The sequence below is a fragment of the Pelodiscus sinensis genome, chromosome 17, assembly GCF_052426305.1.
Source record: "Pelodiscus sinensis isolate ZL-2025 chromosome 17, ASM5242630v1, whole genome shotgun sequence".
Taxonomy (NCBI): domain Eukaryota; kingdom Metazoa; phylum Chordata; order Testudines; family Trionychidae; genus Pelodiscus; species Pelodiscus sinensis.
In genome coordinates this window covers 32,100,438-32,124,279 of record NC_143068.1, presented here as the reverse complement: position 1 = coordinate 32,124,279, position 23,842 = coordinate 32,100,438, and the positions used below count along the sequence as shown (strand labels likewise).

The window sequence follows — 23,842 nt, the reverse complement described above, 5'->3', positions numbered from 1 at the left end:
CTGGGGACTACAGAATAGTTGACTAACCAATAAGAATTCATGAGGTTACTCGACTATTCAATTAACTGATATTTAACATCCCTAATCTGTACATGAAATTCAATAGGGCATTCCTTGCTTGTTTTATATCAACAATGCACTGTGAAACTCAACATTATAAAACACAGTTGATCTGTGTTCCTGCTAAGCTGCAGGGCAGCACAGCTTCACAGGCGATTAATCAGCCCCACCCAGTGAGAGGCTCAGGGCTCCAAGCACAGAGCTGACTGAATGGGGCTGATGATCACCTGTGAAGCTGTGTTGCCCCGCAGCTTAGAGGGAACACTGCAGTTGATTATGGCAACTGTGGTACTGCCAAGGCACTCACTTCATGTACATACATATGCATGTCTTCCTGCATGAATGCATATATAAAGAGCAGCTCTGTGTAAGCTCAAAAGTGTCTCTCTTTCAGCAACAGAAGTTGGTCCAATAAAAGCTATTACCTCCCCTCTCCGCTATCTTTCCAAGAATCCTACAACAGATGAACTCTGAGGAAGAGGGGAAAATAGTATGGCTTTGAACAGGCAATACTCTCAAAGAGCCACAGTCAGAATATTAAACTGTTTGTTCTTTTTCTTACGAGAGACCTCTGCATAATCCTGCTTGCAAGATGCTAGAAACCCAGGAGGTTGAGCTGAAGAATTCTAACACTATAAAGATTGTAAAACTACCCTCAAAAGGTCAGATTCTAATATCCTTCTCTGTGTTTAATAATATTTTCATGGAATCATAGAATACTTGAACTGGAAGGGACCTCGGGAGATCATCAAGTCCAGTCCAGTCCCCTGCAGGGCCAAACACGTTCTAGATCAGGGCTCCTCAACTTTGGAAGCCCCGGGGGCGATAATGATGCTCTCAGCACATGCCGAGGGCCACAACTTAAGTGTGGTTGCAGATATATGCAAATACCTTCTTTCACATTGATGGACATTAATACAAAGCACTTCCCACAATGCCCCAGCGCTCCTGGCACCTTCTCCCTGAGGGCTAGAAACGCCAACACCCTGTACCTGCCTGTTCCAGCCAGCCCATCCACTTGCGTCTTTCAATGCTCACCCTGCCTGGGAGCGTGTTCCCTGTGAAGGCCATGTTCAAAGGATCCCATCCGCGGGCCATGTGTTGAGCCCTGCATAAACCCAAACCGCACCGCGGGCGCAAACACAGGCTGCATGCAGCCCAAGGGCTGCATGTTGAGTAGCCCTGGTCTAGCTCATCCCTGATAGGTGTCTGTCTAACCTGCTCTTAAATATCTCTAGTGATGGAAATTCCACAACCTCCCTAGGCAATTTATTCCAGTGTTTAACCACCCTGACAGTTAAAAAGTCACAGTTTTTCCTAAACCTCCCTTGCTATAAATTAAGCTCATTGCTTCTTGTCGTATCCTCAGAGGCCAAGAAAAATTTTTCCCTCATCTCTGTAACACCCTTTTAGATACCTGAAAACCTCTATCATGTCCCCTCTCAGTCTTTTCTACGTTAAACAAGCCCAATTCCTTCAGCCTTGACTCATAAATCATGTCTTCTAGACAATTAATCATTTTTGTTGATCTTCTCTGGACCTTCTCCAATTTCTCCACATCTGTCTTGAAATGTGGTGCCCAGAACTGGACACAATACTCCAATAGAGGCCTAATCAGTGCAGAGTGGAGCGGAAGAATGGCTTCTCATGTCTTGCTCACAACACTCCTGTTAATGCATCCCAGAATCACGTTTGCTTTTTTTTGCAACAGTGTCACACTGTTGACTCATTTTTAGCTTGTGGTCCTCTAGATCCCTTTCTGCAAGACTCCTCCCTAAACAGTCACTTCCCATTCTGTATGTGTGAAACAGATTATTCCTTCCTAAATGGAGTTCTTTGCATTTGTCCTTATTAAACTTCATCCTGTTTACCTTAGACCATTTCTCCAGTTTGTCCAGATCATTTTGAATTTTGACCCTATCCTCCAAAGCATTTGCAACCCCTCTCAGCTTGGTATCATCTGCAAGCTTAATAAGTATCCTCTCTATGACATCATCTAAATTGTTGATGAAGATATTCAACAGAACCGGTCCCAAAACAGACGCCTGCGGAACCCCACTTGTTATGCCTTTCCAGCATGACTGTAAAACCTTTAATAACTCTCTGAGGTTATCCAGCCAGTTATGCTCCCACTGTATAGTAGCCCCATCTAAGTTGTATTTGCCTAGAAGGTCATGCGAGACTACAGGCAGTCCCCGGGTTACGTACAAGATAGGGTCTGTAGGTTTGTTCTTAAGTTGAATCTGTATGTAAGTCGGAACTGGTGTCCAGATTCAGCCGCTGCTGAAACTGACCAGCGGCTGACTACAGGAAGCCCGAGGCAGAGTTGCTCTGCCCCGGGCTTCCTGGAATCAGCCGCTGATCAGTTTCAACAGGCTGAATCTGGAGGCCAGTTCCGACTTACATACAGATTCAACTTAAGAACACCAGGCGTCTCCAAGTCAGCTGCTGCTGAAACTGATCAGCGGCTGATTCCAGGAAGCCTGGGGCAGAGCAACTCTGCCTCGGGCTTCCTGTAATCAGCCGCTGTCAGTTTCAGCAGCAGCTGACTTGGGGACGTCTGGGGCAGAGCAGCTGGGGTGCTGCCGGGTTGGTCCAGTAGCACCCAGAGCAGCGCTGCGGGACCAACCGGCAGCAGCCCAGCTGCTCTACCACAGGCGTCCGGAGAAAAGCCTGGTCTGCTGTGGGGGGGGGGGGGGGGGGGGGCGCGCACTAGCTGCCCCCCCCCCCCCAGCAGACCAGGGAGACGCAGGCGGTGGGACCGAGACGCACCGCGGTCCGGCCGCCCGGGTCCTCTGCGGCTTTGCTCCCCGTCTCCCTGGTCTGCTGGGGGGGAACTACCCCCCCAGCAGACCAGGGAGACGCGGAGCAGCTTTTCTCGCCCCGGAGGACGCGGGCGGCGGGACCGCGGCGCATCTGGGCGTCCCGCCGCTCCCGTCCTCTGGGGCGAGAAAAGCCCCGTTCGTAACTGCGGATCCGACATAAGTCGGATCCGCGTAACTCGGGGACTGATTGTATATCAAATGCCTTACTAAAGTCTAGGTATACCATGTCCTCCGCTTCTCCCTTATCCACAAGACTTGTTATCCTATCAAAGAAAGCTATCAGATTGGTTTGATATGATTTGTTCTTTACAAATCCATGCTGGCTGTTACCTATCACCCTCCAGATGTTTGAAGATGAATTCCTCAATTACCTGCTCCATTATCTTCCCTGGCACAGAAGTTAAACTGACTGGTCTATAGTTTTCTAGGTTATTGTTATTTCCCTTTTTATAGATGGGCACTATATTTGCCCTTTTTCAGTCTTTTGGAATCTCTCCCAACTCCCATGATTTTTCTAAGATGATAGTTAAAGACTCAGCTACCTCCTCTGTCAGCCCCTCGAGCTGGCCCTGGTGATTTGTAGACATCTCAGTTTTCTAAATAATTTTTAACTTGTTCTTTTTTGTTGTTGGTTTTGTTGCTTAACTTGTTCATTTTTGTTCTAAAGGTATTCCTACTGAAGTTAATGGTACTTTTTCTGGAGTAACGCACTAATCAACATATTTGGCGGGTATCAGAATATATCCCAATGCAGAATATCTGGATGCCAAGTTAACTGTGGCCAATACAGTCAAAATGAATACCCTTGATATGGGAAAAAGAGAAAGGACACTTCTCTGTACTAATGGCAATTTTGCAACAGAAACAGGAGGTATTTTATGGGAGCAAGTATGACAACTATGTGCGCAAGTAGCATCCTTTAAGGAGTCCTTTAAGTCAAAAGTCGCAAACTGGCTTAGATAGAAAGGGCAGGACTGATTAAAATTAAAATTAATCTGAGAACTAGAAATTTCTGATGAAGCTGTTTGATTTCTGGAGGTCTGCAATGGGATGAAGACAGTCTTTGGGATATGATTCTGAAATTATATCTTGACAAAAAATAGTTTTCACATTAAGTCTGTTACTTTTGATATTAATGGTGATGTATCCAACTCTCAAATTACAGACTGAAGTGGCGACGAGGAGTCCTGTGGCACCTTATAGACTAATTGAAGTGTAGGAGCATAACCTTTCGTGGGCAAAGACCCACTTCGTCAAATATCCTGGCCTGCATATTTATTCCTGCCTCTGGAAATTTCCACTACATGCTTCTGACGAAGTGGGTCTTCTGACGAAGTCGTCACTTTTGCAGATTCAGACTAACACGGCTACCCCTCTGAGACTGAAGTGGGTAAGGGAAAGCAAGAGTGGCGTCTGTTTAAGGGTATGTTATAAGCTTTGAAGAAATGTAACTGAATTACAAACTCAGCTAGAGAGCTGAAAACCCCCTTGTAAAATGCTTGAAAAGCATCTTGCATCAGAAGATTGAGACCCTGGAAAATAATCTTAAATGTTATAATCTTAGAGAGACATAAAGAAGTGCGGGATGGCATCCTTGTATTGTTTTACCTCATTTGACAGAAATGTCCTTTTGATAAAAAGCTTTGGCTGCCTTAGCAGATAAATAAAGCAGTTAGAATGCCTTATAAATGTATTACTGCTAATCCATTACTGCTAAGCACTTCATCTAAACCACTTTTAGGCCACACTTTTAAACATAGTTTTAACTTTGGTTTTAGGTAAGTGCCATATTATAAATGATATTTGGAAGTATTTAGGACATATTTTGTATCAAGGGAAGAAAATATATATTTTCCCGGATACTGTTTGGAAACTACAAACACAAAGGAAAAGATTTAATATCCTTGAAATAAGTTTCTTTGAGGACTGAGCCTAAGGTTTTGTACTAAATTGCAATGGTAGTTGATGGGAGGTAAAAATTGGATTTAGACACTAATTTTTTTTTTTAATCTGCACAATCCAAGCAGCAGGGAGACCAAGAAAAGACACACAAGAGAGACCCAGATTAAGATTCTAATCAAAACCAGGAATGACAAACTATTGAAAAAGTTTTTTTTCCTTCTGTTGTTACATCCAAATCAAACTTCGAAAATTGGAGTTAGACCCCAAATTTGCTTACCCTGATGTGTATGGTTCCCTATTATAGCTTAACTGTTTAAGAGTTACATCATGCCACTTGGTAATAAGGAAACACGAGCCATTGGTGAATATCTGCTAATTTACAAACAAAAATCTTTCAACTGACCACTGAGCATCCAATGCTACCACAAAGGAGACCAACTGCTGTCAGTGGACAACAAACACAACCCTTCTCCTGGTGCTGTATGAAAGTCTTGGTTGAAACTTCATGTGGACTCTGATTGAGAATGGGCAACAGAATGGATAGCAAAGGTGTGTGAGGGCAAGGGATGTTAAATATTGGTTAATTGAATAGTCCATTAACCTCATGAATTCTTATTGGTTACTCAACTATTCTATAGTCCCTGGGAGTGGGGCCAGCAGCCAGCACACTCCAGCTCCATTCCCGAAGGGCCCCTGCCACTCTGCGCTGCTGCCTCTTCATCAGAAGCTGCAGAGTGGGCTGCTAGGTGGGAGCTGGCCACAAGGGGAGCCAGTTTAAAAACCAGCTTCCCGCATGGACCAGCTGATACAGAGGCAGCAGCACAGAATGGCAGCAGCCTCTGTCCAGGAGGAGAGGCTGAGCTCCCAGACCTGGTGCAAACCGGAGCTGAGCTGGGCTGCCTGCCTGTCTGCACCTAATATACTTTAAATGCAGAGCTGCAGCAGGGGCCAGCCTGCTAAAAAAATTTACTCGCAGGAGATGGGGAGGGAGGAATGCATGTAATCTATGGCATTAACCAATAGGCTTTTGCTCATCAGTTAATCAACTACACTATTACATCCCTAGTGAGGACTTCTGAATTTCATTTGTTAAGTTTCTTGGAAAAGTCAACTTCTATATAAAATCCTCACATTTGAATAAAACAGAATTTTTAACTGAATTTAATCCGTGCAAGTTGTTCTACAGGTCTTAAGCAAAGGTTTTTTTAACTGTTTATTTATACATCAATACTGGGGGGCTAAGCCCCCGGCGCACTATGCTCACCAACCCCCCTCTCTCACTGGCTGCTTTTGTGGCCAGATAGCCTGTTAATCTTGCACGGTACCTGACTGCACTCTCCATGGCCCCAAGTCACTCCACTCTTCTCTGCTCCCTCCCCGCCACACCCTGAACAAATCCTCTTGGACCATCCTGCCCCCTCACAGCCTTCAATTGCCAACCAGCCCTCCTCGCATCCTTCCTGCTCCTGCCCCAGCCGCCAATAAAACTGTTTGTTCGCATACAGAGTTCGGAGCATCTCCTGGCAAATAGCATGGGGAAGGGCTGGGCTCTGCAGGACTGTGAACCTCATGTGTAAACAAAAACCAAACACAATTAGTAAAATTGGGCCAACTCCAAATGATCCCCTTCATTCTGGGTGCTCCTGGGCAGCCAGCTCACTACAGAGGGGCAGGGGGTGGGTTATATGCGAGCAGCCAGGCAGGGAGAGAATTCCCTGCTGTCTATACACGGTTACTGCCAGTCTTTGCAGGGCGGCAGCACTCCAGATGTGCCCTTCCAGCTGGCAAGCGAGCTCCTGCTGTGGGCCTGGGACATGCTCTGTGCAGACAGGGCGCAATGGAGAGAGATGGAACCGTGAGGGAGTCCCCAGCTTTACATGCCCACACCCTCCATTCCTACACCCCCATCATCCCTAACCCCTCCGCTCTGCACCCCCACATACAATCTATCCCTTTTCTCCCTCCATATATACACCCTGCCCCCTCCCATAAATTCCTTGAGCTGTGTGCTCAGGCTCAGCCCAGCCTTTCCAAATGGGACTGTTGGGGTTTGAGTAATACCATGTGAACAGCCCTTGGGGTAGCTTTGCTCCATGGTGAGTCCAGGGAGCCCGGAGTGCAGAGCAGCCACTACGAAAAGCCAGGGAAGCAGCTGTGGTGCAGCATAACCACATCATCCCCAAAGGGCTAGGTGTGCAGTGTCACCGAGACCTGCCAAGCTCAGGACAGGCCTGAGAGAGCCCAACTGAGCCAGGGACCAGGCCCCGATGCTCTAATGGGTGCACCCCGTCCCTGCAAGGCTGGAGCACAATGCTGTGAGCAGAGCCTCCCTGGGAGCTAGAGAAGGAAAGCAGGGAGCTGGGGCCCAGCAGGAAGGGGGCAGTGCTTTGTGGTCAGAGGGGTGGACAAGGTGCCCCCAGACAGCGAGGCCTTCTCGAGGGGGCCCAAGGGACCCAGAGGGGACAAACCCCGAAAGGGCTGTGCCTCCATAGCATTTGCAGGAGCCTGGGTGTCTTGGGGTGGGAGGCCCCTCTCTGTCTGTAGACCCTCAGCACCTCACTACAGGGGGCACCCAACACAGGCTGTGTCTGTGTCCTTGACCTCCTGCAGGATTCACTGATGTTTAGGGAGGCTCTCTGCCATGTTAGGTGGGAAGGAACCAGGCAGCAATGCTGCTGTGGGATGCGTTGGAGAAGTTGTTTGGCAGCTGCTGCTGGGGGACCAGGCCCCTGTGCTCCCCATCCCCACCCTGAAAGCTGCAGTACAGGGTCCCATCTGGGAGGCCAGGAGGTGCGCCATGCCAAGTCCACCTGCTCCGCACGGGGGAGGAGGGAGGCCATGTGGCTCCCGCTCCCTCCCTCGGAGAGGTTGCATGGCTTGTGGCTCCCATGAGCATTGGGGAAGGGGGAGGATGCATGGCTCCTGCCCACCCCCACCACCGCCCCCAAGCACTGGGGAAGGGGGAGACTACGCAGCTCATGGCTCCCGCAAGTGGGGGGAGGAAGGGGGGGAAGAAGGGGAGCGGAGGGAGGGGAAGGGAAGAGTCCTTGTGGCTCCTGTAATTTCCCAGAGCACAGGGTAGGGTATGCATCTGAGGGTGGAGAGAGAGATAGTGGCATGCAGAGTGATGCATGATGTCATTTTGTCATCCTGCAAGAAATGTGTAAACACACACACACACACACACACACACACACACACACACTAATTTCTCGAGCTGTGTGTATCTACTCTCCTGTGGCGAGTAGATTTCAGCTGGTCGCCCCGTTCACTGGCAGTGCACGCATGTGCAATGCGGGTCTGGTGAGTGGATTTCGCTGCGGTTTGTTGAGTCGTGTGTGTGTGTGTGTGTGTGTGTGTGTGTGTGTGTGTGTGTGTGTGTGTGTGTGTATAGAGAGAGCGCAAACCTAAATTTGGGAGGGGGTGGATACTGGCTTGATGTCCCGTTCACTGGCAGTGCACGCATGTGCAATGCGGGTCTGGTGAGTGGATTTCGCTGCGGTTTGTTGAGTCGTGTGTGTGTGTGTGTGTGTGTGTGTGTGTGTGTGTGTGTGTGTGTGTGTGTGTGTGTGTGTATAGAGAGAGCGCAAACCTAAATTTGGGAGGGGGTGGATACTGGCTTGATGTCCCTTTAAAATACAGAACATGTATTTTTTGATTATTTATTTTATCTTCATCAAATTCAGGAAGCAGAACAACACTTTTCAACTGTTCAAAATGCATTTATAACTTTTATTTTCTTTTAAATATTTCCACTTTTAGGAGAACAAACTGTCCAGAACTGGAAAAAAACTGCAAGAAACTAGACTTATTCAAGGTGCCAAAGATGAAGCAGGTCTGGAAAAACATTCACTCACATTTCCACTTTTAATCTACTCAACAAGAACAAACTGAAAAGAGCTAAATTTATATAAAGCAAGATTGATTTGCAAACAACCAGAAAATATTCTGATTTGTCAGTGCTTTTAGTTTTTCTCCATTAATCTTTTTAAAAAGAGGATTGTGGAAATATGGGTGGGTGTAGAAAATGATAATTCACCTCAGGATGGCTCTCCAGAATGAGGCAACAGATAATCCCTAGTTAGCAAAAATGAAAACTCCTATCAGACATAATTTTTCTACATATTACTATTTATTAAGTGAAGCTACTATTTTTACTTACAGCACTTAATTTGCATGATAGAATTCAGACATATTATACTAGATTCTTGATTATTTACACTTCGAGTTTTGTTTAAAATATATATAAACAGCTGTAAATAGGATAAAAATGTACAATACTTTATAGAAAGATATAATCTTGGTTATTAAAGGAAAGATAAAAGGGCTTATTTGCATAATTCACAGCTTTATTACAGGAAGGACAAAGCAAAAAATGAATAATCAAGCACAAACTTATTCTAAGAACCTCTTGAAAACATCATAGACCTTCTAAAGTACAACTACATTTAACCAAAACAGTAATTTGACTAAGTTATCTCATTGGGGCTATACTTCATTTTCAATATGTTATGGGTTCTACAGAAACTTTTTACTGGTGTTCCCTGCTTGGACCTGGAGCGCTCTCTCATTTGTATAGAAGGCTGGCTTTGGATAATTCGTATTATTTTGTAAAAGTAGCCAATAACTTTTCAAATTTGCCATATATTGCTAAGTACCCAGAGGGAAAACTTCAAAGCTTGCTAGGCCAGCTACTCCATGTATCGTTTTAGCTAGAAAACTTCAGGCCAGGTCCCCTTTTGAGTGTATGCCCGGTGCCATGACACCAGTGGTGCCATTGTAAATCCAGTACTGGTTCTATTGCAGTTCAGTCTCCCTGAGTATCTGAACAACAGAACATCTAGAATACAAGGGGTTCAAAGTGCATTTCATTTGAAAGGTGAAGTTCTCCCAACTTTGCAAAGTGGACTATGAACTGATTGTTATATGCCATTAATGATTTCCATATGACCAATGCAACAAATACATTTTATTAGAAAATCTAGAATCCTATTTCTATAATGAAAAGTGTTAACATAGAATATACCTGTTCTTCTAACAGACAACTCCAGATGTCTAAATGAATATAAAAGCAAGTCAAGAAAATGTTAGAAACACACCAAAATCTAGACTTGTCGAGTACCTGAAAACAGTACTTCAGATTCTAAAAAACCCAACACTTACTCTTTCTAAGCATACTAAAAAGATTTGTTTGCGCCCCTAGACTGGTTAAGGTCTATCAGAACTTTGGTTTTTAAAGGATATTCATCTGAATACAAAGATGCATATTTTAGGAAAGATCACTTAAATGCCAAGTACTTTAGCCTACAAGAGGATAAGCTGATTTCCCTTACTGACAAAGTACAGAGCAGCTCAAATATGGGCTAATATGCTGTAAATCAGGGGTGGGCAATAATTTTTGCAGGGAGGCCACTTCATTAATTTTGGTATGTAGTCACGAGCTAGGCTCCTCCCCTCTGGAAGGCGTGGGAGTGGGGCTAGAGAAAGAGTGTGAGTGTGAAAGATAGACACTCTGTATAAGAGTGATAGAAATGTAGCCGTGTTAGTCCGGTGTAGCTGAAACAAAAAACAGGGCTATGTAGCACTTTAAAGACTAACAAGATGGTTTATTAGGTGATGAGCTTTTGTGGGCCAGACCCACTTCCTCAGATCAAACAGTGGAAGAAAATTGGCATGACCATATATACCAAAGGATACAATCAAAAAAATGAACACATGAAAAGGACAAATCAAATTTCAGAACAGAAGGGGGTGGGGGAGGTAAATGTCTGTGAGCTAATGATATTAGAGGTGATAATTGGGGAAGCTACCTTTGTAATGGGTAAGATAATTAATGTCTTTGTTTAGACCGAGGCGTAAAGCGTCAAATTTAAGCATGAATGACAGTTCAGAGGATTCTCCTTCAAGTCTGGTGTGAAAAGGTCTTTGAAGCAGGATGCAGGTAATAAAGTCGTTGAGACAATGCCCTTTCTGGGTGAAGTGGCAAGAAACTGTTTTTTCTTTGTGATCCTGTCTAATATCTGTTTTGTGGGCATTGATTCTTTGGCAAAGTGTCTGAGACGTTTGTCCAATGTACATAGCAGACGGACACTTTCGGCACATGATAGCATAAATTATATTTATGGATGAGCAGGAATGTGTGTTCTTGATCTTATAACTCACTTGGTTAGGTCCAATAATGGTATCAGCAGAGTGAATATGTGGACAAAGCTGGCATCGGGGTTTGTTGCAAGGGAAGGTTCCAGGGTTGGTAGCAGTGTGATATGTCCTGTGGTTGTTGGTAAGAATCATCTTGAGGTTAGGTGGTTGTCTATAGGAGACTATGGGTCTGTCTCCCAGAGCCTCTTGGAGTTTAGTATCCTGTTCCAGTATAGGCTGTAGTTTATTGATAATGTGTAGGACAGGTTTAAGCTGGGGGCTGTAGGTGATGACAAGTGGTGTTCTATTGTTGGTTTTCTTGGGTCTGTCTTGAAGTAGTTGGTTTCTAGGTATTCGTCTGGCTCTTTCAATTTGTTTTTTTATTTCTCCGGGTGGGTAGTTGAGGTTTATAAATGCTTGGTAGAGATCCTGAAGTTTCTGGTCTGTCGGTGGGATTAGAGCAGATGCGGTTGTATCGAAGGGCTTGGCTATAGACGATGGATCGTATGGTGTGTTCTGGATGGCAGCTGGAGGCATGTAGGTAACTGTATGAGTCGGTGGGTTTTCTGTAGAGAGTGGTGTCTAATTTTCCATTGGTGATTTGTACTGTGGTGTCCAGGAAATGGATCTCTCGTGTAGAATGGTCCAGACTGAGATTGATGGTGGGGTGTAGGTTGTTAAAATCTCTGTGGAATGTATAAGAGAGACTCTGTGACAGACTGAGTGTGTATGGCAGAGAGACTGAGACTGTGTGTGTCACAGAGACCATGGTGTGGCACAGAGACTGGAGAGTGTATGAGGCAGTGTGTACATGACAGTGACTGTTGTGTGTGGCATAGACTGTGTGGGGGATAGTGACATGGACTCCTGGTCTACACTACATTGGAAGGCTGAAGATACGCAACTCCACCTATGTAAATTACATAGCTGGAGTCAACATCTTATATCGCGTTTCCATGCCTTCCACCCAGCAGGAGGCTGTTACTCCTTGTGAGGAACAGGAGTACCGGTGCCGACAGGGGCACCCTGTGAGTTTGATTTAGCGGGTCTATAACAGACCCGCTAAATCGAAACACGGAAGGCTGACTTGCGCATAATGTAAACCTGCCCAGAGTGTGCATGTGCTGGCTTTTGCAGGGTAAGTTTCTGAGAGAAGCTACGCTCTATCTTCGCTCTGCAGATGGGGTGTATGGGGAAATGGGGTGTAGGAAGAGTGTGTGTGTCAGAGAGAGAGAACGTGAGCAGAAGCACTGAAATCTTAGAAACAGTGCACTGCCTCTAAGACAGGTACTCCTTGGAGACACTTACCATCCATTCTTCTGACTGGAGTAGCTTTGCTATCTGTCTCCCTCTCCCAGATCCCTACTTTGCAGATATGGTATACGGGGGCAGGGGGACACTGACTTCAGCACTGCCCACTCCTCTCCCCACACAGCTAGCAGAAGAATCCTGGGAACAGCTTGGCAGCAGGACGGAGGAAGGTGGGAGAAAGGGCAACTGAACACACTCTGCCAGCAGTAAGTATACACGCTTTGTTAATCAGCTGGGTGGGGCAAAGAGAAATGCTTGGCAGGCCTGATTTTGCCCACCTGTTGTAGATGGCATATCATTAAGGTCTACTGAACAACATTATCAGTCCACTAAATGTCAAAGGACATTTTGTCTAATGAGATGAAGAACAGGCTTTATTAGAGTTTAGTAAAATCTATAATACAGTGTTTTGAGATTTTGTACTTCTAAGAGATGCTGTAGATTGTATACTTTCTTTTGTAGATCCACTGGTTAGTTGCCAGATAGCTATGATGTTTTTGCTTAGCACTGCCTTTGCACAGATGTGGAGAAGGGGGGCGGAAAATAATTGGTCCAAGACATGTGCATTACAACAATGTTAAGCAGTATGAGCAGAATGAAGTTACAAACCTTTTTTTTTTTTTTTTTTTTTAATTCCAAGGTTAACTGTAAAATTGAACACTGGTGTTTCAATATTGCTACGTTAGTAAACTAAAAACTTGTTTAGTAAAAAGTTGAGCTTGTCAGAGTAATAAGTGATGTTTTAAATTATAAAATTCAAGCCCGAATGTTGCTTCAAGTAGATTATTAGAACTACTTTGTTATTTAGACTTTGCTTTTATGCTTAGTTTGTGAAAGATCACATTTCTCATTTTAAGTAGGAGACAGAATTATAAAGGTGGTTCTTGAGAAAGTTAAAGGTTAAGATTCCTGTGAAGATATCAGAATTTTTAGTATATGTACACTGAAGAGCAAAGTGACTGATGTTCATACTGGAGCAAAACTAACAACATGCCACTTCAAAAAAAGCTAATTAAAAATAGATTGTATCATAACCCCAGCTTAGTTGGCAAATTGCCAGACTATTATGGTTACCTTGCTATTACTTAGAGGTATACGGAAGATGCTAAATCAATTTGTGAAACAATTTTGCATTTTGTGACACTTCATGGTAGGTGGTAATACACTCAGTTCTTTCCCTGGAGAGCTGGGCTCTCTCTCTTTAAGGCCAGACGGGCAGGAATTTATTTCGGTGCTGTAATACCATCCCCAGGATTCTTGTTTTTTTAAGTCTAAATGAGCTTAGGTCAGGTTCTGCATAGCACTGGGATAAGAAGATGGCCAGATTTTTAAATTATTGTGGAATACTCTCCCTTGCAAATGTACAAAATGTATAATTTTAATATATACAAGGAAACTGGCTTTAAGTAGCTGCCAGTTGCAGCAAAACAAATACAATGAATCCTGTATTAGTCAGCAGAATGTTCAATGAAGAGTTCATCCAAGAATATTCAGTGAAGTGTTCAGATACTTCACAATTAGTTATACATTTATGAAATTAATGAGATACAATCTTTACAGGAATAGCAGTTTCATGTTTCCATTATTAAAGGGTTAAGTCATGTTATTTTCAAGTCTCTCTGGAAATTGCTTTAAATTCAAATTTTTATTCCTTGCCTACACCCTTGCTTTAAAATGGCTCCACCCTAAACCACTTTTAGCTCAAAGCTGTTTCCTTTCCCCACCCTGCATTCCTTTTCCCCCAGGCTCCAAAGCTATTCTCCTTCTCCCTATAACAACAGCAGTGTTTCTGCTAATCTGCTTTAATTCCACAGATCAGAGAGCACTTCTCTTCTAAGTTTCTTTATTGCAACTTTAGTGCATTTGCAGCTTGAGTTGAGGCTATACCGTTTCCTATTATTTATCCACCTTTTTAACAAACATTCTATTATAATTTTGTTTAATCTAGACTTTCCCCTTATTTATAAACTTTTTTGAATATTGGAGATCAAGGGAGATCAAGTCTGCCTCTCTGCTGATGGACTCCGGACTCTCCTGGGGCCCATCAGCAGAACCAGTGGGGCTCTCCTCCCAGCTGCCAAGTTCCTGGCTCCACGCAGGGGGGAGAAAGAGGGGATGCTTCAAAGCAGCAATGCCACATGGATCCCGGGGCCAGACTCCAGGCTCCACGCAGCACTGCTGCTTTGAAACACCACACGAAGCCTGGGGCCAGCTGGAGAGTCCTCAAGCTGCACGTGATGTGTTTCAAAGTGGCAGCACCACATAAGCCTGGGGTCAGTGGGAAAATCCCCATCTGATCCCAGGCTCCATGAGGTACTGCCGCTTTGAAACGCCGCAGAGAGTCCAGTGTCAGGCTCCATGCGACATTTCAAAGCAGTACCACCACATGGAACCCGGGGTCAGCAGAAGAGTCCCCAGCTGATCTCGGGCTCCATGCGGTGCTGTTGCTTTGAAACACACCCCATGTAGCCTGAGGAAGCGTCTTTATCGACTAATCGAATAGTTGGTGCTCAGGAAGGAGCATGGCGGAAAGGGATCTAGGGGTCATAGTGGACCACAAGTTGAATATGAGTCAACAGTGTGATGCTGTTGCAAAAAAAGCAAATATGATTCTAGGTTGTATCAACAGGTGTGTTGTAAGCAAAATTCGTGAAGTCATTCTGCCGCTCTACTCTGCACTAGTTAGGCCTCAGCTGGAATACTGTGTCCAGTTCTGGGCGCCACATTTCAAGAAAGATGTGGAGAAATTGGAAAGGGTACAGAGAAGAGCAACAAGAATGATTAAAGGTTTAGAGAACATGACCTATGAAGCCAGGCTTCATGAACTGGGCTTGTTTAGTTTGGAAAAAAGAAGATTAAGGGGGGACATGATAGCGGTTTTCAAATATCTAAAAGGGTGTCACAAGGAGGAAGGCGAAAATTTGTTCCTCTTGGTTTCTGAGGACAGGACAAGGAGTAATGGGCTTAAAGTGCAGCAGGGGAGGTTTAGATTGGACATTAGGAAAAAATTCCTAACTGTCAGGGTGGTCAAATATTGGAATAAATTGCCAAGGGAGGTGGTGGAATCTCCCTCTCTGGAGATATTTAAGAACAGGTTAGATAGACATCTGTCAGGGATGGTGTAGACGGAGATTGGTCCTGCCTTGAGGGCGGGGGGCTGGACTCGATGACCTCTTGAGGTCCCTTCCAGTCCTATTATTCTATGATTCTATGATTAATCAATTAATCAAAATTTAACATCCCTACATCAAACTGAATACTTACTTCAGAACAAGTCTGTCTTAGTTTGGTAAATATTACTATAGCAGCTTAAATGAATTACAACAGATGTTTTTCCTTAGCGCTCTCTCTCCAGTTTATATGAAAATGGAATCAGCTGGTTGATATTTTGACAATTTAATTTGACTAAACACCAAATTCTAGCACTGCTGTGGGTAGCCTACAGGCACTGTCTCCTCATAGTGAAGCTGATGGCATACCAATAGAGAGTTAAAATATTGTATACAAATATTAGACACCTTACTTGCCCAACACCACCCTAGAGTTGGGGTTAACAAAAAATCTCAACCTTTCATTCAAAAAATATCCATTTGTTTGGGATATTAAGGACTGCTATTCTCAGACAGAACTCCAGTAGATATAACTTCTTCCCATATACTAAGCCCAAAAGAAAGAAAAAACCCATGACTACCATTTTTCTCTAGTCTTTATGAAGAGCCACAGCAGAGGTCTTCAATTGCAGCAGCAGCAGGACTGCATGGAGTCATAATCAAACTAGGTGACTGAGGCTATGTCTGTACAGCAGTATTATTTCAGAAGAACGTCAGTTTATTCCAAAATAAAGTAGTGCACATCTACACAGCAAGCCTTTTATTTTGAAATAAGTTCGAAACAACAGGCTTTTTACTTTGACATCTGTAAACCTCATTTCATGAGAAAGGGAAGTCAGGGGAAGAGTGCCCTATTTCAAAATAACTCCTGTGTAGACAGTGTCAAAAGTCAAAATAAGCTATTTCAAGTTAAAGCGACTCAATTAGCATAGCTCAAGTTGTGTATCTTATTTCAAGTTTAGCCCTACTGTGTAGATGTGCCCTAAGCCTTCTACATCATTGGCAATAATAAAAGTTGCACAGCATAAAGTGTTTTGACTGAAGAGTGTTTGGGTACCAACAATTTTAAGGCATAAAAAAGCAACAAATACATCTTGAAAACATGACACAGTTGTGATGGTAGATTAATTTGACCACAAATGGTAGTTATATCAGTTTAAATTCCTAGGAGATTAGTAACAACTAGAGCCCCTCATTCAAAATACAGGTACCACGGGTGCTAACTGCTGAAACTTGGTTATAAGTTCCACAGACTCTGTATCTTGGAAAATGAATGGGTTCAGTTTCGGTTTGAAAAAAATCATTATATTCTGCTAAGTGATATTGTTAGTAGTAAACAAAAAAGTGGCAGAGTTTAAATTATTTGAAAAAAGTAACATCTGTTTTTCAAGGCTAACAGCTCTCAATTTACCTTTTATAAGTTGTGATTGCAGTACGTTTTGTCAGAAAAGACTTACTGTAAAGGAGCATGTGTCTTTCCACAAGTCTCAATACCTCCTTAAAGGAAGAATGGAGTACTTTATTTCTAATACATCACTTGGTTACTCTGCTAGTTTCTTTTCTACAAGTCAAGATCTAGTAATCCCGTGACAGTGGTTGCCGCTATTGCTTGAAAGATATGAATATAACGTAGAGGGGTCAGTAACAGGAGCATGCCATAAACCCGTGTTTCTTAAACTTTTTATGACCAAGAAACACTAAACAATTTTTTTTAAATGAGGAACACCAAGGATTTTTGGTTGGGGGGGGGGGAAAGTCGGGGGGGAAAAAAGGGATGGGAGAGGGGTGGGAGGAATTGAGAAAAAAGGGTTGGGGGGAAAAAACCCAACAAAAAGGGTTGCCTGCCCCTTTAAGGGCAGCCATTTTGAATTCTATTGTTCTCTGCAGCACACCTCCAACTGCCTCGCCGCATACTAGTATGCCACGGAATACAGTTTAAGAAACTGCCATAAACCCTACGTCTTTTGCCTTGCCTGGTTACTAGAACAACTAAGTAGCATACATTTCCATGCCTGGTCAAAAAGGCACTGTGGCAGCTCCCATTAGCATCACCAGTTGAGCCATTCGAAGTCCCGTCGGCGGTGTTAAGGCAGGGTAGTCCCTACCTGTCCTAGCTTCGTACTGCACCCTGGAAGCAGCCAGCCATTCTGGCTCTTGGGCAGGAGGGCCAGAGAGCTCCACACATTACCCTGAGCACCAGTTCTGCACTTCCATTGGCTTGGAACTGTAGCCAATGGGAGCTGCAGGGGCAGGGCCTGCAGGCAAAAGCAGCATGTGGAGCCTCCTGGTCCTCCCCTGCCTAGGAGCGAGACCTGACAGATGCTTATGGGGTGCAGCTCAGAGCCAGGACAGGCTGGGAGCCTGTGTTAGCTCACTGCCTTGCTAACTGGAAGCCTTTCCCACACCCCTGCCCCAGGCCAGTGAAAGTGACTGAAAGTGGGGGAGAGCAAGCCACTCAGGGAAGGGGATGTATGACTCTGCTAGGTTGCTTGGTTTTGTGAGAGTAGAAAGCTGGCAACCCTACATACACTTAAGAAACTGAGCAAATGGGGACTGGACTCGATGACCTCTCGCGGTCCCTTCCAGTCCTAGTATTCTATGAAATAGCATAGCGATTTTCTCCCCAGACTGAAAAAGGGAAGGGTGGATTGACAGGTATGTCATAGAAAATTAATTGACAAGACAGACAATTAAATCATCCTAAATTATGAAAAAAACCCAGCAACATTTATCCCAGATGTGAGGAAAGAGAAAGGCAGACTGGCAACACAATTTACAGTATTCCAAACAGTAAAGAAACACAACAAAAGCAATGAAGGAAAAGGGAGACTGAACTGCGTAAAGACCCTTTCAGACAAATATTATTTTCTTAGCCTTTTCACTAAGGGTATATCTAGACTACATGCCTCTGCTGACAGAGGCATGTAAATTAGGGTACCCGACATAGTCAATGAAGCGGGGATTTAAATAATATGTTTCACAGGGCATAAGGGATCGGTCAGCAAAGGCTTCCCCGGCCGACAGATCTGCCTCTAGACTGCCTCGCTGCGCCGGATCAGCTGATCGTCAGCACAGCATGGTGGCCATGTTTATTTTAATGACATTGACTATGTCGGGTACCCTAATCTACATGCCTGTCAGCAGAGGCACGTAGTCTAGACATACCCAGAAAATATTCAAACTCTTAGGGTATGAGGCTCCAGTCTAGTGGATTTAAATACAGCCTGCTTGGAACCATTTTAGTATGCACTGCCTTAGTAATAGAATGTATATTTTCTACTGAAATAAGCACCCCTACCTTAAGGGTCTTTACAGTTCAGTTGTGTACACTAGCAAACAATTTCAGAAAATAACTTATTACAAAAATCAACTTCATAACAGCATTGAAAAGTTTTAATACAAGGATTATTTTTGCAAAACAAGGGAGAGGTTTCAGGATTAGTACAGGTTACCTTCAACTCCTTACAAGAAAGGAAATAAATTTCATTCGCTTCCTATGCCAGCCCAGAAACTCTAAAATACACATCCCTCTAAAGCAGGGCTATTCAACATGTGGCCCGTGGCCTGTTGGTTTGCAGCCCGTGGTGCAGTTTGGCTACTCAACAGCCTGTGGGTGGGAACTTTTGAACATGGCCTCCACTGGGAACACGCTCCATACTGGCGAGACAATATAATGGTCTTCTTACCCAATATAATGGGTAAGGCCACTTTCAGATTCTTGACAGAGAAGCTTATATAAAAAGTTAAGGACAGTTTGAAAGGTTTTCATTTAGGGTTGCCAGATGTCTGGTATTTGCAGGCTCCATCTGGTAAAAAAACCCAGAAAATACCGGACATGTGAAATGTCTGATATTTCCTGTTTCCCTCAGATGGAAGCCCAGTGGGGACCATTTTCCCCTGCCACATCTGGTGAGGGCAGGGGAGTGAGGAGCACGGCAGAGTCGTAGTGAAGGGGGGCAGAAGGGGGCACTTGCCGGGCACCACGCTAGGGGGTGCTGAGCTGGGGTGGGAGTGGACTGTACGCTGCTCTGGCCCACGTGACCAGCAGAGACCCAGGAGCTGGCCACGTGATGCCTCCTTCTATACAATGTGAGCTGAGGCAACCGGGCCAGGCGGCAGGAGCAGCGACTTAAAAAATAAGATTAACTTACTCGTCCGTCCCATTCTTCTGGTGCCTGGCTCTGCCCGGGAGTGGCGGGGTGCTCCCGGTGCTAGAGATGCCTGACTCAGGGGGAGGGGGGAGTGCACTGGGATGGGGGACACTGTAGGGAGGCCTGGCTCTGGAGGAGGGGTGAGTGCATTGGGATGAGAGGACTGGAGGACCTGGCTCGGGGAGGGGTGGGTGCACTGGGGGTTAGTGTATGGCCCCAAACTGGAGGGAGTGGTGCAACTTTTACTAAAGAACTTTGGTCTCTCCCCTCCTTCCCCACCCCAACAGACTTTTTCCCCCCAGTGGTTTTTTTTAGGGGGAGGGGGGCAGGGTGTTTGTTATTTTTTGTTAAACCATCTGGCAACCCTATTTTCATTAGAGTGGAGATTATTAGATTCACAGTAAGGAGAGGGCCGGAATTTGTTAAAAGGTGATGGTAACAAAACATGCTGAATATTCTAACACCTTGCTTGGGGGAAGGCGGGGGCGTGTGCCATAATCTAAATAGGTAAAACAATAGATGATCAGTTTTCCAGGGCTGGAACTTATCTATTACAGGTTTGTGAGGTGCTTAGCATATTTTTGGACACTAGCTTTCTGATTACCTATTTAAAGAAACCAAAAAAATCCTGGTGGCTAATCTAAGCACAGCTCTGAAGCCTAGCAGCTAGTAAATCTAGTAGCTAGCAAGAGGGCTGCTTCCATCTGCTGGAGATGGGAAATATTTATTTGAGACAGAAAGCTCTATTACTCACAGAAGTGGAGGAAGTGGTCATTTAAGCTCTGATTTCTTCCTACCTCCACCCACTGGAACTGTGGCTAGGCCTATGCTATAGCCTTTTTTCAGAAAAAGCTACACAAATCGTGCTCCACCATTTGCATAGCTTTTTCCAATTGCTTTTCCAGAGGAGGCTTTTCCACCATTTGGCCCCATCTAGACGGGGCCAAATGATGAGAAAGCTTCCTCTTTCGGAAGAGCCTGTATTCCTCATAGAACAAGGCATATGGGGCTCCCCAAAAAAAGTGCTTTTTCTCTTCCACCTTTTTTTTTTTTTTTGCAGAAGAGCAAATGCATTCCCTGGATGTAGCGGAGTTTTTCTGGGATACCTCTGGTATCCCGGAAAACCCCCGCAGTCTAGATGTACCCTAAGATGAGAACTCATGTGAATTGCCTATTTAATTAGATTTTATCCACTGTACCTGCAGAGTTGAGCACAGGAAGGAAACTTGCAGCTGGCAAGCATCCTAAGTATGAAAGATAAAATTGTAACCAGGAAGAGGAAGCAAAAACACGAGATATGAAACAGAAAAACTGTCTCAGTTGCTTGAAACTCTTTTAGGGATTGATTCTGGCACTGTGGTGGATCTCAGAGTGCTCTTGCAAAAATATGTCAAGCACCATTTAATCTGCTTGCTCTTGTGGCAGGAAACAGTCTTGTGTAGAGGTTGCACATATGCTGCAAACAGGGCCGGACTAAGGGGTGGGCTAGCCGGGGAGCTGCCCAGAGCGCCATCCTATAGGGGTGCCCAGCTGCCGGCAGGCTGCAGCGGCCGCCCAGGGTGGGGGCCGTGTTAACGCCCAGCTGCCGGCAGGCTGCAGCGGCCGCCCAGGGTGGGGGCCGTGTTAACCCTCTCAGCACCAGCCAGCAGCGCCCTTCCCTCCGCGGCCACAGGGCCCTGCACGGCCAGGCGCAGCCTGTCTCAGGCTGCGCACTATTGGCGGTGGCTGGGCTGACTAGGCAGCACATGCGCTGTGCATCCGCCCACATGCCCCAGGGGCGGGCCCGCACATGCACCGTGCACCCGGAGGCCGGTCCTGGCTGCAAAAGAGCAACATCACTTCTGCAACAGTGAAGGGTGGAGAATTCAGTCTCTGATCACTTCTCCAGCTGGCTGAAGAAGGGATACCATGGGCTGGCCAGCCTTAAGATACCTCCCTTCTTCAGCAAGATTGCCTGTATTCAGGGCCATAGTGTTTGTAGAGCAGCAACCAGAAAGATGTCTGTAGGGGTATGTCTACACTACCACCCTAGTTCGAACTAGGGTGGTAATGTAGGCAACCGGAGTTGCAAATGAAGCCCGGGATTTGAATTTCCCGGGCTTCATTTGCATAAAGCCAGGCGCCGCCATTTTTAAATGTCCGCTAGTGCGGACTCCGTGCCGCGTGTAGCCGCGCGGCACGGAGTCCGCACTAGCGGACATTTAAAAATGGCGGCGCCTGGCTTTATGCAAATGAAGCCCAGGAAATTCAAATCCCGAGCTTCATTTGCAACTCCGGTTGCCTACATTACCACCCTAGTTAGAACTAGGGTGGTAGTGTAGACATACCCTAGGTTCCTATCTGTGCTGGAATCCCACCATTTGTTTATTGATCACTGTCCAAAGTGAGCGAGCGAAATGCCAAAAATAAAGTACTGTAGGTTGTTTCTAATTAGTTTCTCTATCTGATTGAATGGCACTACTGAAATCTGTAGGTTTTTAAAAAGGATTGAATTTTAAAAGTTCAGTAAATAGGGCATACTAGGGGCTGCGCCCTGTGCTCTCCAACCTCCACCACCCTCCACAAAAGCAGCCAGAGAACCTGATGATGTCATTTTGTTGCGCAGCAGGAAAATCTTTGTAGCGAGAGAAGTGTTAATACACAAAATATTAAGGCTGCGTTAAACTATTGGACCGTTGTCTGCTTCCGTGGATGCTGAGGACTGCACTGAATCAATGCTGGAAATCTTTTTTTGGGTGGAGGGTGTTTGTGTGACCATTTTCAAGTTAATATGTTCAGTGCCTTAACAATGAAGAACTCAATTACACAGACCCTATCAATTCCAACAGCAGAAGCTCTTATATTGTGCACTGAATATCTCTGACATATGTTTTAAGACAACTGTACTTTTAAAACAATCCTTGAACATACCCCTGCAATTAATTTTGCAGTTCCACTTTCACAGTCATTCCAGCATACTTGTATTTTACTCTATAAACCAGTCCAAAATGTCCACATTGTGGATAATATAAATGCTTGAGTGCTTTTTATGAGGTGGTGTGCAAGCCAGAAATACTTACGCTTAAACAACATCATATGCACTTAACTGGGAACAACAGGCTTTATTTAAGCCTGAAATTTGAGAACTATAAATGCAAAAATCATTATAATCCAATATTATCACTAGGTTATTTGGCATTGTTGGTTTTAAAATTTTAAATAATTTAGGCTTTTATCATCAACCAATAAGAATGATCAAAATTACATGCAAGTTTGCTGCTGCACACAACAAAATAAATCCAAAAATATTTCTAGACTGTTACCCATTCCATCTAATTTGACTTTTCAAAACATTTAACATTCAAATCTTTTATTAATACTGCCCTTCAGCTTCAAGTATCATCAAATATATCAAATCTTTTCCCTAAAATTATAGTTCTGTTTTTTACAAGATATATGAAAGCATGTAATCATATTTACTTATTCATCTCTCTCTTTCTCCCTTCTTCCCCTTTTCTGGCTTTACCTACCAGCATGCAGTAACACAGATTTTGCTAATAACTCATGACAGGCTAGGATTTCCAAAGAATGCCAAGGGAGTTGTGCACCATAGTGCCATTGAATTTCAATGAGTGTAACGCCCGGAGCCTCTTTTGAAAATCTTGGCCATAACTTTGACAGGCAAATATTTATTCTTGAACCTATATAATTGGTGAATATAGTACATGTAGATGGACAATCCTCATGATTTTAAAGATAAACAAGGATGACGATTTAAAAAAGGTCCAAGAGAGTGTTTGTCTCCCTTACAATGCATTTGAAGTTGGTCATCTGAAACACTGCAGCTATTCATAATAAACTAATAATAAAGCTACATGGAGGACTTCCATTCTTAAAGCCACTAAACACTTGGCTGATATTAGATTAAGGAGGAACGTGGATGCTACGTTGTCCTTAACTGCCATCTGTCTACTGCTCTACAGAGGAACAACTACAGTGTTATCTAAGCAGGCCGTACAACTAAAATTGGTGCTCATGTAGGTACCTCACAGGCAATGTTAGCAACAGTAGTCTCATTAAGCTGCAGAGATTAGAGTACATGCAGTAGCAATTAAAAGACTATTTACTCTACACACCCCATGCTCCTCAACCTTTACCTGAAATGACTATTCTAATAGGTGGGCAGTTTCAATCCTTTACCTTAACACTCCTAGTAAGAATGGGAGTTTTGGTGACAAACAGATGTACATCAAGGATCTGACTTGAGCTACTATTTCATTCATAAATATTTATGAGATGACTAGGACATCAATTCTGTAACAATTAGGGATACATTTGAAAAGAAAAAGAAAAAAAACCCTCTTAC

General features: G+C 44.4%; 1 protein-coding gene and 1 long non-coding RNA gene across 8 annotated transcripts in view; both read right to left on the bottom strand.

Annotated features, from left to right (window-relative positions):
- The window catches only part of ZBTB46 (zinc finger and BTB domain containing 46), a 111,023-nt gene that overhangs the window by 55,288 nt on the left and 31,893 nt on the right, over positions 1 to 23,842 (bottom strand). The gene's annotated exons all lie outside the window — the stretch shown is intronic.
- On the bottom strand, positions 19,696 to 23,836 carry LOC149523478 (uncharacterized). Its single transcript, XR_016347057.1, has 2 exons — positions 21,821 to 23,836; positions 19,696 to 21,517 (listed from the first exon to the last, which is right to left on the bottom strand). It is a non-coding gene; the product is annotated as an uncharacterized LOC149523478 (long non-coding RNA).